The following is a 16442-nucleotide window of genomic DNA, read 5'->3' as shown; positions in this document are numbered from 1 at the left end:
CCCTTGGCACTTCCCCACATTAAATGATCAGTTTAATATGAGAAAATCATTTAGGAGAATTAGATATTGATTATTATGACATTACCTTTCTCTTGAAATCATAGTCGTCCTCGACTATGGTGTAGAGAAGATAAAGCATATGCATGAGTCCTTTTCTTAGCGGGTAGAGGATCCCTATGTTACCCTACGACATCATTCCATAATGGATGACTAGTCCATTTGGCGCTTGAGAGCCTGAGGCTGCCGCAAGCATGTCTGCACATTAGTCCTATCAGTCTTCCATAGTAGAGTGACAAGCTCTACTTTGGTGTTTGGGAGACGTCGTCCCCGCAAACTTGATCTAAGCATGCATACTACTTCATTTTTGTGCACAAATAAAGAAAAAGAGAGTCTTATAAGACAAAAAAATTTTGTTCATTTTTAACATTTTGTACATTTGCTTACTCTTGGGAAGCATTGTAAGCATTGACAAGGTTTAGGTTATCCTTTAATTGTATGCCTTGCATCCATCTAGCATCTTCAAAAGGATAATTCTTAAACTTAATAAGATATCGTCGGATAGTCTTACCGCCTCTTAATACCTTGTCTTCATGTCGGAGAATGGACTCGGGCTGCAGCACCTCCTCGTGGTCCTCGATCTCCGGTGGGTCTTCAATAGTTGGTTCTTGAGGTGGCTCTCCTTTGTAAGGCTTTAAGAGGCTCACATGAAAAGCATTGTGTATGAGCCAATGATTGGGCAACTTAAGTTGATAGGCCATCTCATTGATTGGCCTAAGAATCTGGAAGGGACCATAATACCTTTTTGCTAGTTTAGCATAGTACTTTTGGTGGCCCGTAGGATTCTTGCCCGTCGTGTGCCTTAATCGAGCCTTAGGAAACTTTAACAAGACCCAATCATTTTCTTTAAAGGCTTGGGCTCTTCTGTGCTTGTCAGCAGCAGCCTTTTGCCTTTGCTGTGAGATAGAGATAGCATCCTTAATCTTTTGGAAAGATTCTTGTAGGTCTCGGCTATACTCATCTGCAGCGAAGATCTTCCCATGTACCTTAAGTAGCAAGGGACTTTTTGATCTTCCCTCAATTACCTCGAAAGGTGCTTTTCCTGTAGAAGTATGTACAGTGTTATTGTAAGCATACTCTACTAAGGGTAAGTACTTCTCCCATTGGGATCTTTGATCTACTTCCGTTACATAGGCTTTTAGTAGATCGAGAATAGTTAGGTTAGCTATTTCACTTTGGCCATCAGTTTGTGGATGATAGGCCGAAGAGAAGTTTAGCCTTGTTCCTAAATTCTCAAAGAGACCCTTCCAGAAATTACTGGTCATTCTAGGATCTCTATCCGACACTATGGACATTGGCAAGCCATGGTACTTGAAAATTTGTGAAATGAAGAGGGTTGCCATTTGATGGGCTTTGATAGTCTTTTTGACAGGTATAAAATGAGCTTGTTTACTGAACCTGTCTACTATCGTCCATATTCCCGTATTCCCATGGATAGACTTAGGCAATCCAAAGATAAAATCCATGGATATGCTCTCCCACGGTGAATTAGGGATTGGCAAGGGTTGAAGCAATCCAAGTTGCTTCCCTCTATCAAATTTTGTCTTTTGACATACCACACATTTGGAAACATACTCATGTATGTTCACTTTCATGGTAGGCCAATAGAAATATGTTTCAATTCCCTTTAGGGTAGACTGAATCCCTCTATGCCCCGCATATGGGGGAGCATGAGATTCATACATTACTTTCTCACGTAGTGAGTTAGTAACGCATAGTCTATTGCCATAGAGAAGATAACCATCTTGTAAAGTAAATGGTTCTTCTTTCTTCCCTAATGCAAGGGCTGAAATCACATCTCTAAAATCGGGATCAATAGCATACTCATCTATCATTAAAGATAGATCATTGTGAGTTGCTATGGAAACCGCATTCACTCTCGGGCGTCTTGAGAGTGCATCGGCTACTTGATTATGCTTGCCAGCAATGTGAGCAATATGAAAATGAAATTGCGAAAGGAAATTTGCCCACCTCATTTGTTTGTCGGAGAGCTTGGTCTGCGTCATGAAGTACTTAAGACTTTGGTGATCCGTTCGCAGAATGAAAGGAGTCCCCAATAAATAGTGCTTCCATGAGTCTAAGGCATGTAGAACTGCAAGGAGTTCTTTTTCGTATATGCCTAGAGCTTGCTCAACAGGGTCGAGCCTTCGACTCTCATAGCCTATGGCGTGCCCTTCTTGGAGCAGAACAGCCCCAAGGCAATCACCACAAGCATCACATTGGACCTCAAATGGTTTTGAGAGATCCGGTAGTGTAAGCACAGGTTGAGAGATAAGCTTTTCTTTAAGCTTTTCGAAAGCATTGTTCTCCTTAGCAGACCACGTATACCTAACATTTTTCTTTGTTAGGTCATGTAATGGTCCCGCAATTTGTGAGAACTTTTCTATGAAGCGTCTATAGTATGCACACATACCTATAAAGCTTCTTAGTTCATGAAGATTCCTTGGTTTAGGCCATCCTTTTATTACCTCTAACTTGGATGGATCCATTTGGATTCCATCTTAGAGATAATGTGACCTAAATATTGAATCTCTTGCAAGAAAAATTCACTTTTCTTTCGATTAACATAAAGTTTATTCTCTCTTAAAACTTGAAATATTACCTGGAGGTGTTGCTTGTGTTCCTCCAATGAATTAGAGTAGATGATAATATCATCAAAGAACACTCCAGTGAAGGTTCGATGAGGCCTGAACAGCTTCTCCATCAAGCGGTTGAATGTGGCTGGTGCATTAGTCAAGCCAAAAGGCATGACAATGTATTCGTAAAGACCAAATGTAGTACGAAATGCGGTCTTTACAATGTCTTGATCAACTATCCTTATTTGATGATAAGCCACTTTTTAGGTCAATCCTACTGAAGTAGGTCGATCCTTGTAGCTTATCAAATAGGTCTTCTACCCGTGGAACGGGAAACCTATTCTTGATAGTGATCCTATTTAGTGCTCTATAGTCGACACACATACGATATGTGCCGTCTTTCTTTTGCACTAATAGCACAGGTGAGCAAAATGGAGATGAGCTAGGCCTAACCATGCCCTTCTCAACTAACTCATGCACTTGCCGCATAATCTCCTCTTGTTGAGCTTGAGAAACTCTATAAGGAGGTTTGTTAGGCGGTGAACTTCCTGGAAGAAGTTCAATTGCATGGTCGTCATTACCTCGTTTAGGAGGTAGCTCACAAGGGATGTCGTCAATAAAGACATCTTGAAACCCCTTGAGAAAATTGGATAACTCTAATTCCTTTTGGTTGCTTTTATTTTCTTTTGCTAAAGCATTAGGTTCATTTTGAGAATCTTTAACAAAAATCATGTACACGGAAATAGAGCTCTTTATTGACTTGTTGAAAGCTGGTGTATGTACAATGGGGATGGTGTTACCCATCTCCTTAGCATCTATATACATGTCTTTTTCCCTGAACTTAAAGGAGATTCTCCTTTCAGGAAATTTAACATGGGCAGCCAGGCGGTCAAACCATGGTGCCCCTAGGATTACATCCTCATGCTTGAGAGGAGAGATAAAGAAGTCCTCTTTGTCCACATAGCCTTGGACATGAAGCCTCAATTTCCCGATTAAGGGAGTGACTGAAGCTTCTTGCCCCTTGAAGGCACTGTCTGCGGGTAGGATATCTCCCATCTCGTAGGATTGTATGCCTAGCTTGGTGGCTAACTCCATAGATATGAAATTGTGAGTAGAACCAGGGTCAAAGAGAATAAAAGCATCATGTTCTCTTACCTTTCCCCAAGCATGGCATAGAGGAGATCCTTTGTGGTGAGTTTGGTGAATCTCCTCCTCTTGGATTTCAACCAAAGAAGCTCTAGGAGGATCTTGGCGGTTGTTCTTTTGGGGACAAGCGCGGTACGCATGCCCTTGTTCGCCGCACTTGAAACACCGGTTATCTTTACGATAACGCTCAAGCTCTTCAGGAGAGAGTTTATTCTTTCCTTTGTAAACTCCCTTCTCTTTAGCTTTGTTGGAATTGCCCTTAGGAGACTTTTGGACATTGTCCTTCCCCTTAGGCTCATTGGACCCTTGTTTTCCGGGGGCTTATTATTTCTTTTACCCCCGTTTGGAAATTGATTCGCGAGGCCACCATAGTATGGTGTATTACCGCCGATATGGTACGTGGCCTTTGGGAGTTGACATAGCCATTTCTTCGGTTAAGCCCGCACAAAATTGTTGCTTTTGCTCTCCAAAATCCAACTTTTTGAAGACAGTGGCTTTGAGTTGTAGGTCCCAAAACTTGTCTACATATTTGTGGATGGATTCATTGGGAGAGAGCTTTAAGCTTCGCCATTCGGTGAGTACTTTGTCTTTGGCATCGGTGGCCAAAAACTGCTTCATAATGGAAGCTCTTAAAGCCTTCCATGTTCGTGGAGCTTCACCGTTGGCTCGTAGGCTAGACCACCATTGTCTGGCGGACTTTTGAAAGTGCATAGCTACATGGCGTAGCTTAGAGGACTCCGTGAAGCCCTCATCTCCAAACGCCGCATCGAATTGCTGGATAAAGGCCAAAACTTTGTCTGTAGCACCAAAGGTGCCATCATAGGTAAGGAAAGAGATGCTCTTTCTCCCTCTTTGAATTTCTTCAGCTTGGACGACCTCTTCCATGCGGCATAGGATTTCCTATGGCCTCTTCTTTTTGATGGTTCAAAAGTTGCACCATCACTTTCTTCAGAAGATGAAGAATTTGAAGAAGGTGGAGAAGAGGGTGACCTCTTTCTCGCCTTTTTCTTGTCTTGATCTTTGTCGTCTTCACCATAGCTTTCATAAGAGGAAGAGGATGAAGAAGATGGAGAAGAGGGTGTCCTCTTTCTCGCCTTTTTCTTCTCTTGCTTTTTATCATCCCTCTTTGAATTATGGCGTGGAGAAGAGTGTGATGGTCTTCTCCGCTTTGGTGGTGATGGAGAGCGTTTAGCCCGCCGTCTTCGTGGAGCCATCTCCGCCGAGGTGGCGGGAGACTCGCTTCTTTCTCGTTCCTTCGGTGGAGGCTCTTGAGTTCTCCTTTGGGAAGGAGATGCATCATCAAGAAGTAAGTTCTTGAGCCCTTCATATGGATTCTCTTCTTCTTCCCGAATCGGAGAGAGACCTCTTTTGGTAGTCTCACAAGGAGGCTTCCTAGGTGTTCTCTCGTCATGGTGATGAGCTTGGAGAATCCCGTGAGCACGGAGCTGCCGTTGCACTTCACTTTGGAGAGATGGATTGCCCATGGCTTGTTGAAGCCTAGAAACAAGATAATTAACAAGCATTGAAGCATCATTAGTAGCTTGCTCATGAGCAAAATCAAAGTTATCAACATTAATTTCACTCTCTTTATATTGTCAGCCATTCTAACAACTTTTAGGTGTAAACTTTTTAGGTGTACTTTGGCACTTCAAGCCCTAGTTGCTACTCCTCTTTACCCCTTTAGAAAAAGCACTCAAGCTACTGTACCCGCGGCTCGAATACCATTAATTGCAAGGAATAGAAGAGAGGGTCTTTCGACACCAAAACAGCACCGGCTCCTGTCAAGCTTCTAATAGCTCAATAGTGGTTAAGCCGTAGGCAAGCCCCGTAGGACTCCACTATTAAGACCATAGCTCTCGACGGTGATGCCCCGTTAACTGCACAAAGGCAGGCGCACTGCAAGGCTGAAAAATCCCTATTCTACTTACTCACAGGCAATTAATAATACCAACCATTTGTAGCTAGCTTGAGGACCTCCCTTCTTGAGCAAGAAAAGAGAAACCTTGAGCTCTGATACCAATGTAACATTTAATGGCCTAAAATCTTATGTGTAGCGGAATTTAGCATGAACATAGTGGGCATTTCATTAGAATAGATTCCTAATGAGAATTACAAGAGTGCTTGGGTGGAGAGAGCAACAAAAAGCATAACACCTAGTTAGATAGCATCGACAATACTTTCAAAAGAGAGAGCAATTAAGCTATTGACAACAGTTGAGGACCGGATTTGCATGGAGCCGGTCCCCCCTCCAAAAGGCTTTGTATTATGGTTTCTCCCATCAAGAGAGACATTGTACAATACAATTCTTTGTGTTCCTTCAAGACTAGCTAGTGCAATGAAGATGGAAGCTTCATACACCAAGCAAAACACTTAATCAAACACAACTTGAATTATCCCCGTTCTCAGACCCAAGACCTCACACACCTTCGAAGATGGTGAGAGCTAGCAGGGTATGAGAGTAGATTGAGAGGAAAAAGAAGTATCTTACGAGAAAGAAGTACATCTCCTCACATAATCACTCATATTAGCATAGCTTAGCTTAGTAATTAGCTTGGTAGAGAAGATGAGCATGCATTGAAGCTTGGCTCTTGGTTGGATTTGCATCCACATGCCAAGAGAGTGTTGATGTAGGCTTCTATCTCACAAGCTTGGAGTAGGTGATGAGCTCTCCATTAAAGCTTGGGAGGAGATAGAGTATTTTCCTTCACACATGGTCAAGTGTGAGAGTGTGTGTGTGAATGCCAAGCAAAAATCAGCCCCCCCTCTCTCTTGGGCGAGCCCTAGCTGCTAAATAAGTCTGGCTTTTGCCTCATTGGACCTCCCCAGGTCAAGCCAATAGGGATTAAGCAGCATAAGTGATAGCCTTTAGACATGTGTCCCCCTTTCCCCTTTTGTGAGAGCTTTAGGTAATTAAATAATTAAACTAAACTCTCATTGGACCCCTTTGCCTCCTGGCCAATAGGAATCAGGCAAGCCATGGGGCTCCTGAATGCTCATTGGACCCCTTGGGAGACTGCCCAATAGTCTTCTAGGAGACTTAATTCTCATTGGTTTCTTTTATTAAATGTTTTTAAATTAATTAAACTAGATTTACTCTAGCTTAATTCTCATTGGTCCACTTCAAGGGTCTTCCAATAGGAATTGGGCACACCTTGTGGGCATCTGGCCTAGGGAGCTGACATGTGTCCCTCATTCCCTTTGTGTAAAGGGAGCATGTGTGTGTGTGTGTGGCTTTCTCTCTCATCCCCTAGCTTTGGGGCTCGCCCCCTCCCATGTAGGGATGTAGAAAGACTTTTTGGGCACACACTAAGCATCCAATTTTCCCTAGGGTTGACCTTTGGACACAACCTTTGAATTTTGGAACCTTAGCATTTTGGAAGTCTTAATGGGCTGAACCTTAGGGTCTTTTTGGCCCATTGTTTCACATGGCTCTTTTGCAGATGGCCCCCCCTTTGGATCCCTATTTTCCCTCCTTTGGATCCCTACTGTGGCCGGTCTGCTAACTTAACCAATATTCTAGCTTTTTCTCCCTTGGCACTTCCCCACATTAAATGATCAGTTTAATATGAGAAAATCATTTAGGAGAATTAGATATTGATTATTATGACATAAGCTAACCTATCAACCCAACAATCAAACCGTCACTCTCTAATCTAAAAATCTACCTATGTCCCATCTCGTTGCTCTACGTCATTGTGCCATTTCATTGACCAAACAAACTCGGATTGTAACAAGACTTTAAAGTAAGCTATGCTAGGTCTAAGTGCACTAATCTACAAAGTTTAGAGGTCATCCAAAATGGTACCAAAATCCCAATCCATCATCGTTCAAGTAAAAAACAATTGCAACAAAACAGTCTAGATAGGTTGCTCTAAGTTTAACGACACTCTCCTATGGTCAAAATGTCAAAAAACATTATACTTAATTGAAAGAGAAAGAGACAAGGAACACAATGCAGCTTTTGGAATCAAATTTGGATTACCAAATCATGAGAAAAATTGATTACAATTTGATATTCAGTAGCTGGTTACAGTCCTACGTACAAAAGCTCCTCCCAAAAACTCAAGATAATGTTATAATTGTGTGTTCAAAATAAATATTTTGAGTTTTATACCTAGATATTTCAAATGGCCTATTGCTAGCTCACGTGGATTTGCGCCTATGACAAAAGAATACAACCCAAGAGTATACAACATTTGGCTCAAACTCATAAAGAATCTTTTACAAGGATTTTTTGGAGAAAATAGAATAGATTACACCAAAATTTTGGAGCTTGGACAAGCTGTGGTCGGTTAGGAGGACTCCCGTCAGTTGCATTGACCAAAAACTCTCCCCTTCCTAGCCATTGCACTTCCTCATTCAAGTTTGGGCTGCTCTTTAGTAGTCAAATTGTCCCTACTCTAGTGTCTTTGTCATCTTGTTGAACTTGGCAGCTCAGACAATGATGTTGGCCTTGATAGATAGATCCATGAAAAAATTGTTCCACAGTGTACTCTAGTAAGTGGCATGTCGTGCTTTAAAAAGTGTATGACATTGGACATGGTCACAAAAGAAGCCGTCTACTTAGTGGAAAACTGCCAAATTTATGGAGATGTGTTTCAAGATGCAAATGTGATTTCAACAGATTCTCTGTTTGCAGCTAGTGGATCAAGTACGACAAAAACTCCACTACAACAACAAACACCCATGAGTAATGAGCATCTTGCAAAGGAACTTATGAGGAGAATGGGACAGAAGTTGGGAATTCACAACCAGAGAGTACCAGCATTAAGGCAATGCTTAACATGACGTTACCATCCAACACAAGTGTGCACTATGTTGACGCAACCATATCCTAAGAAGAAGTGGTGTGCCATTGAGAAGAAGTGGACAAATCATGCCACTGAGGAATGCTACTACAATAAAGGACAAGGTAAACAAAGGCCATATCAACCTAACCCTCTCAGTATCATCAAAACATACCAACACCACCACAAAGGTACGCCTCAAGACTAGTAAACCCACAACCAGGAGTAGAAAGACCAAAACTGGTGTTAAGCCATCAACCGCCACTACATGGAGAAGATCATGCAACACTGAGGTATGTGTATCTAGATTAGTAGCAAGAAGAGAATGCTCTAATACTAGTACAGACGTATTATGAAGAGGAAAACCATGAACACTACCACCCAAGTGATCCTTATCCATCAAGGGTGATGGAATCCTATGAGCCAGAGAGTGTCGTTTCATCCTCTAGAGCTTCAAAGTTGATGATGAGTAGTATAAACCAGAGTGAATGTTTTACTCTAATCCAAGGAACACTAATGTCCATAGCTAATTAGGGTGAGTCTAAACCAAAATCATATCCCCAAAGACCATATGCTCAACAACCTAAACAACAAATAACTTTGGGACCTTGTTTCAGGTGTAGAGGAGACCTTTTAGCTAGAGACTACCCTGAGGACCAGCTGAATGTTGTAGTCAACACTCCCCATGTGAAGAACGGTGAGGGAGAATATTGTGGAGGATGTGAAATTGAACACTTATACCTAGACTACCCTTAGAACCTAGATAAAAAAGGAAAAGTGACAATGAACATTGTGGAGGTTATACCATCTTCAAGTGGGTCAGACTCAAAGATAAAGACACCATTGCAAGCAATGACAAGAGCGTAAGAAAAATAGAAAGCGGCAAATGAGAAAGAGGGAGTGACTCTCACAAATCTGGTAGTGCAAAACCAGTCAAAAAAGCCACACGAGATAGAGTGAGAGCCCAATATTATAAGAAGTTAAAGGCTATTATAGTTGAGCTATCACAATCTTGAGAGCAATCATAGCAACCATCAAAATCTAGGTCAAGTACCATACTAGAGGAAATACCAGATACTAAATAAAAATTGACTGAAATAGAGCCAAAAGAAGCTAGTTCTAGAGGTGCGATCCTAGGCGACAAGAAATTCAAGCCATTGGAATCCATTCTAAAGGCATATGAAGCCAAACTAGTGTCATACTAGAGGAAAACCTAGATATTGAACAAAAACCAAGTGAAAGAGAGCCAAAAGAAGCTAGTTCTAAGGGTTTGGTGCTAGTAGAAAAAAAAATTGAGCCATGAAAAGATGTTCAAAAGGCATATGAAGTCACACTACACAACCACCAGACAATGAACATAGATGGTTGACTTATCCCAATGCAAAATGGAAGAAACTTTGGTTGGATATGTGCAAAAAGTTGATTGAAACTACTCACCCTCATGGAGCCTCCACCAACTATGCATATCCAAGATAGGATAATACCTCAACCATCTAAAGACCTTAGGGACCCTAATGAATGGAAAGAAGAGAGTGAACAAAAATGAGGTCATGAAATTTTAGTTGTAGCCAAAAATCAACAGGAAACACCCAACAAAAAAAACAAGGAAAAAGGGTTGAAACACCTTCAAGGGGCTCAGGGGGGGTCACTATATGTAAAACCTATATATCATGTGTGTTCAAGGACTATTTATAAAACCCCTTGATCGAAATAAATATTTTGATAAAAATCCGAAGAGATTATACGATACAATGCTTTTGCTGATGTGGCGTCGTATAATACGACCGAATAAAGATAGGTGTCATATAATATGCCCGTGTAAAGCGTATTATACGTACCATGCAACTTAGATGGCTGTCAATTCAACAAACTCTTTGTTGTTGCTCCTCTATGCTAGTAGCACCCGTTGTGGATTTTTAGGACATCTAACCAACCCACGTGATAAGTGTGACCTGTATATAGGTTGGTTAAAGTCTTCGTTTGTAGTTCATAGTCCCAGTTTTCATTTAGAAATGCTCCATCTAGGATTGAAGTGCTAGGGGTGTCCTTTGAACTAGATGTCATGTGGCTCTCTATGGGTTGACCCTTAGTGGTTGCTAATTCAACAGCACTCGATTTCTCGACTAGCATGGATGTTGACATAGGGGCCTTCGTCTTTAGCTCTCTCCATTGCTCTGCTTTGCGTAAGCTCTCGATTTTCTTTTCCTAGCTGTAAGGATATATCGCTCAACCTCTTGCACTTTAGCAAGGCTTCTACCATCAGGTAATATAACCTCGAAGAGGAATAGCTCTGAAGAGTCAGGGGTGCGGTGAATAGAGTATTCACATGCACACTCTCCAGGAGCATGGGGTCTACGTTGGTCATGAATGGTGAATTTACTTCCCCACCCCCTTTATTTACATCGCTAGCTCCATGTTCGGAGCGAGTGGCTCTACTCAAAGTCTCTTTCAAGCGGCCCAGACCATGGACCCATGACATGCATGTCTTGGCTTGAACTATCGAAATTGGGCATCGGGTAATCTTCCATGACGTCGTAATCAGAGGAAGAGTCACTAGATGCAATATGTGGGTCCTGAATGGTACTACCTTGGGTTCCTGCCACTGAGGGCCTAGAGCCTAATGTGGAGGAATAATGGGTGTCCATGTAAACGGAGAAACTCTCTATGTGATCATCCTCTAGCATACGACTAGAGCGTAGGTGTATGTGACCTCAACACTCTAGAAGTGTTGATGAGTGCCTGTGAAGGCCGCTCACCTAGTTTTTTGGGTGTTTGTAACCCGAATTTACTCTCAATTGTTTTTATTTTTATGGTCCTTTTTTCTAACCAAGCCATGGAATATGGCAGGTAATAGCTTAAAACGAGCGTCTTTGTTAGAGGGACATGCTGTGCTTTACAACCGCCAATTTGATTACTTAAAGCCCTCAAAATCCTAAAAAACGGTCTTTTCCTAGTCGAGAAGAAGGCTAAAATTAGTAAGTCCAAAGGGTAAGTTTGAAGGGAATGGTGGAGGACTTGAATGACTTCTCCCACATGCCCTCCCCTCTCTTGAGGTGCTAGTCTTTATATATATAGTAGTATCTATACTATATCATAAGACTAAGGACTGAGACCTAGGCCCGGGCCCGGGGAATGATCCCGATCCTTTCTTTTAAGATAAGATGTTTAAAATTTCCTTTTTGTTTTTAATTTTCTTTTTGGTCTCATATTGGGCTTTTTTATTTTTATTTTTATTTTTTAAAAAACTTTTTGAAAAAAACTTTTCTTTGGATAATGTTGCACGTGGGCGCCGAGCTCACACGCGCACACATCTGCACTTGGCAGCTCTGGCTAAGTTACCTACATCTAATTAACACTAATTAGCACTGCACACACACTTCCTAACACATCAAACTGCACACTCACATAGTCTTCAACCTACACATTATAGAACTACACTAACTAAGAGACCTGCTAACACGTGCACATTATAGAACTTAGCATATCTAACAAAACATGTATATTGCACTTCAAAGAGCTAACAAATGCTGCTAAATCTGCACATTACAGCCAGTAGTAGATCTAGCACAAACTTAGACAAAAGATGAAAACAAATGAAAAGAATGGCTTCAAGAGGTAGCACTGAGTGCTCCTCAAGCTTAGTGTAAGTCAGTCCCCGGCAACAACGCCAAAAATGTGCGCTTTGCCGCATGTGTTGGAGGCTGGGAACTTGCCACACACTGTGTGCGAGCCACGAATGGCTACAAGCACACAACTAGACGATCCTAGCAAGCTCAAAGGGACAATGGTGTGTCACTTATCGCTCAATGCTTTCCGTTGTGAAGGATCCTGTGCCGCGAAGAAGAAGGAGCCGCCCTCACCACGCTCAACCGCCTCATCGCTGTCGATGCCTCCGCAATGCTCGATCACTCTCTCTCTCTCTCTCTCTCTCTCTCTCTCTCTCTCTCTCTCTCTCTCTCTCGCATACACACACACACACACTCACACTCGTGAGTACATGAAGGAGAAGAAGATAGAGGTAGAGCAAGAGAACTTCTTAGCATGCACCTCAAAGAATGAGTATTTTAAGTCAAATGGACCTTTTATAAGAGTCTGACCCATCCACACAGGACGCCGACAGTGGCCGGCCATAGTAAAAATCATGTAAAAATGGGATAAGTGGTGCGCCTCTCATCTGCGATCACCTACACACCTATTAAACCGACAAGCCCCGGGTTGCAGGTGTGTGTGTGCGCGCGCCAACTGCAACCTCCAAGTTCTAACTATCCCTCCATGTGCTCTCCATATAAGTGCTACCCATGATGTTGGCGGTCCTCGATGCATGCTCCAACAACACCGCCTATGTTCCTAACTTATTACGAACTACTGCTTTTGTGCATGATGTGTGTGTGTGTGTGTGTGTGTGCACGCGTGCGTGCAAGCATGTATGCACGTAAAAGGCAAAAAGAGTTTATTGCAAGTGTGTGGGTGCCATGAAAGGAAGAGATAGAGTCATGCAGCAGCTAGGGGGGGGGGGGAGTGAGAGATTTTAAACCTAAGGAATCAAAGAAAATTCAAGGAAAGTAATCAAGAGAGAGAGTTTTCAATACTAAAGATTCATCAATAATTCAAGGAAACTAATCGCGTGCGCGTGCGCGAGAGAGAGAGAGAGAGAGAGAGAGAGAGAGAGAGAGAGAGAGAGAGAGAGAGAGAGAGAGAGAGAGAGAGAGAGAGAGAGAGAGAGAGAAGGAGAAGAAGAAGAGAGGAAAGATTTTTAATGTTGTGGGAGCAATCCGAAGAGACCTGAAAGATGTATGTGATGACTATTGAGCTTAAGACCTCATTCATACTCTCAATAAAATTAGGTTAACCAATCGACCACATTTGGTGATAGAAGGGTAACTCCATTTTCCTCTTCTTATCCTCGTGCACATCTATATGTATACTGCATGCACCAAAGAGCAACGCCATTGCACGCAACGAGTTGCGACCACAAGCATGTGCGTGTACACACAAAGTTGATTTTGTGAACATAGAGCAATGCCAAGAGAGCAACAATATTTGCTACACAAGCAAACATGGAGGGGAAGAGAATAATTATTTCTTTTGTGAGCTCACTTAAAGAATTTGCTAAGGACAAGGGTTTGTATCAAGGCAATAAAATACATGGTGATATTCGTCATAGTGGGTGGCGTGAACAGAACACATACTTAGGCAAGACTTTAGTTAGCCTGTATGGCAAGTGCTATGGACTTGACAGAGTGCAATAGGTCATCGACGGCAATGTCCAATAAAGGATCAGGCTCGAGAAGCTCAGTTGGTGCAGAGAGAGGGCATCTCTCCAAATGCAATCACCTACAGTTACACCTTGAAGGCATGTGGTATCATATGGGCAAAAGAATTCATGATGATATTGTTAGTCAGGGGTTGTTGAAAGAAAAATCGTGCTTGGCACTGCCTTGGTTGACATGCATACCAAATGTGATGCACTTTCACAAAGTACAAAAAGTTCTTGAGGAGCTTCCCGTCCAGGATGTCATCTCTTGGAATGCATGGATTACGGGATATGCCCAAGAAGCTCTAGATTATATTTGGTAGATGCAAATTGAGGTTGTCTCTCCAAATGCAATCACATACGCTTGCATCTTAAATGCAAGGATCAAGTTTGGGAAGCTTTGGGCTATTTTTAGCAGTTGCAGAGAGAGGGAATCTCTCTAAATGCAATCACGTACACTTGCACCTAAAAGGTATGTGGTAGCACACAAGATATTGATATGGGCAAAACAATTCATTCACGATGATATTGTTAGTCAAGGGTTGTTGAAAGAAAACATCGTGCTTGGCACTGCCTTGGTCGACATGTATGCCAAATGTGGTGCACTTCATAAAGCACAAAAAGTGCTTGAGGAGCTTCCTATCCAGGATTTTGACTCTTGGAATGCACTACTTGCAGGATATGCCCAACTTGGACAAGGCCAAGAAGCTCTGGGCTGTTTTTGGGAGATGCAAAGTGAGGGTGTCTCTCCAAATGCAATCACATATGCTTGCATCTTGAAGGCAAGGGTCAGCTTCAAGAAGCTTGGGTTGTTTTCAGCAAATGCCGAGAGAGGAGATCTTTGCAAATGCAATCACGTACACTTGCACCTTGAAGGCATGTGAGTGGAATTACACAAGACAAGATGCTGATATAGGCAAAAGAATTCATGATGATATTGTTAGTCAGTGGTTGTTGAAAGAAAATGTCGTGCTTGGCATTGCCTTGGTCAACATGTATGCCAAATGTGGTGCACTTCATAAAGCACAAAAAGTGCTTGAGGAGCTTCCTGTCCGCGATGTTGTCTCTTGGAATACATTGATTGCAGGATATGCCCAACTTGTGGAGGGCCAAGGAGCTCTAGGCATTTGCAAAAGATGTGAAGTTCGGATGTCTATCCATATGCAATCACATACGCTTTAGGGTGTTTTCAACTGATGCACAGAGAAGGTGTCTCTCCAGATGCAATGTTCTCTCAAGGAGTGCATTGATTTTAGGATGTGTGTGTGAGTCTAAGTGTGATTGTGAGAGCATTGTTTAGAGTAATGAGAAGAGTATAAGGAGGGTATAGTAATGTATATGTAAGAGTGGTAAGAAGTTGGTTTTGCAAACAACTCCCACTTGCAATTGAAATTGAGATGCACCAACTGATTCAAGAATGCTAAGTTGTCAGGTTTAATTTATAACAAAGCATAAGATGTCTTGTGTGCACACAAGAAGAGAAGAGATTGCAATGCGTTTTAGTCATAGTGATTCGTGCAGCCACGAGTTGTAGTTGATGCGCTCTGTTTAATATGTTCTTAGGCTCCCTATTTGATTTGAGTGTGGCCATTCGTTTACGTAGGTAGTGTTGGCATGCCTAAGGTCAAAAAATCCTCATAGCATTGCTGGTGGTGATGTTGTTTCACTAAATGTAAAACTTATGTAGTATGTGTTGGCGTGCCTAAGCACCACCAAAGGCGGTGTTGCTGCCAAAGGCCTTACCATTGGTAAGAGCGAGTGAGACCCGCTATAGGCGGGAAGCATATATATATACATATATATATATATATATATATATATATATATATAGATAGATAGATAGAGAGAGAGAGAGAGTCTCTTTGAAAGCCCTCAATCCACTGCAGATAGGCAAGGGCTTTGAAGACACCAGTGGCATGAGAGTCTTTGCCTTGAAAAGAAGTCCAAGGACTACGAAGCTGAGAGGACTGCACATCGCATAATACATTGGGATTGAAAAAAGGGAACAAATTGCGAACATCATAAAAAGAATCAACACTTATTCCCTCTATCTCTCTCTGTCTTGCTCTTGCTGGCCTGAGGCTCAAAGCACACTGGCCAAACTCCTCAGAGGGTGACATGTGGTGGGGGGAGGGGCCGGAATTCCTTCCCCCTTTATACATAGTATAGATTGTATCACATTGGCATTCACCCACCCCCACTATTCCCTTGCTCGTGATTTCTACGGCTTGTTATGTTTCACTCTGCATGTCCCTTCACTCCACCACCTCATAGGACCCTTGCATCGGCTTCGAGGGCCTCCCCCCCCCCCCCCCCCCCCCCCCCCCCCCCCCCCCCCCCTTCTCTCTCTCTCTCTCTCTCTCTCTCTCACACACACACACACACACACACACACACACACACACACACATTGAAGGCTATTGCATCGCCTTGGCATTCACCCACCCACACTCACCAATTCATCCTCTAAATCACCCTCACCCAAGTCATTACCATTCAAACTCAAAGCAATGCAAATCGACAATAGTAGCATTGACAACAACACTCACCCTGAAGAGGAGAGAGAGAGAGAGAGAGAGAGAGAGAGAGAGAGCAGCTTGAAATCTTCAAACTTGTAGGGGA

This window comes from Adiantum capillus-veneris, chromosome 16 (assembly GCF_014529385.1).
Source record: "Adiantum capillus-veneris isolate H3 chromosome 16, ASM1452938v2, whole genome shotgun sequence".
Taxonomy (NCBI): Eukaryota; Viridiplantae; Streptophyta; class Polypodiopsida; order Polypodiales; family Pteridaceae; genus Adiantum; species Adiantum capillus-veneris.
Note: the sequence above shows the minus strand (reverse complement) of the source record.